Consider the following 930-nt stretch of genomic DNA (forward strand, 5'->3'; position numbering starts at 1 on the left):
CAGGCTCTCTCCTCCGCATGGTCAGTGGTTCCGTGAAGGCTCCACGTAAACCTGTTAGAGATTCGGCTTCCACCCGGGGCCTCCCAGCTTGTGAGGCTGCGTGTCAGTAGCCTCGTTTCTGCCCATTTCCCTAGACGGCTCAGATCTGTAGTCATCCGGCCCATTCCTGGAATGTGGCACCCGATACTCCGCGTCCTCACAGGCTCATCCGAAACCCTCCCTTCTCACCTGAGGACACCAGGGACTCAATGCTCCCATTGTGCCCAAGGTGCCCGCCCGGGGTAATTAGGAGGGTGCACCGCCCGCAGGGGGGCTGGGAGCGGGCAGCGTGGGGTGCCTGCTTGTGCTCCCTGCCTGTGCTCCCCGACTCTCCTCTCTGCATAGGACACTGGCGGGTGGGGGGTGACAGTCACAGAGTTCTCCCTTTTTATCTTCTCTTAAAATATATTTTTTTTATTGATTTCAGAGAGGAAGGGAGAGGGAGAGAGAGAAACATCCATGATGAGAGAGAATTATGGATCGGCTGCCTCCTGCACGCCCCTCACTGGGGATGGAGCCCGCAACCCAGGCATGTGCCCTGACCGGGAATCGAACTGTGGCCTCCTGGTTCCTGGGTCGAAGCTCAGCCACTGAGCCACACCGGCCGAGCTGTAAATTGCTCCTTGTAAACATATCTAAATAGTAAACATCTGCCTTCTACTTCCGGGCCATTCTGTGCAACGAGGCTGCACATGCCATACGTTGTAGCAGGTGACTGTACGGCAGGTCCTGGCGGGACGGGACACGACCGCTCACCTAATTATCCCTGGTCGGTTTCGGGCGGCAGCCCGGCCGGCGGGGTCACACTCGGGGAGCCTCTCGGACAACAAAAGGGCCCTATCTCCCCGGAGTCGGCTTACTGGCGGCCGCCAGGACAGTCACCTTGAATGA

The sequence above is a fragment of the Myotis davidii genome, unplaced genomic scaffold (assembly GCF_000327345.1).
Source record: "Myotis davidii unplaced genomic scaffold, ASM32734v1 scaffold685, whole genome shotgun sequence".
Taxonomy (NCBI): Eukaryota; Metazoa; Chordata; class Mammalia; order Chiroptera; family Vespertilionidae; genus Myotis; species Myotis davidii.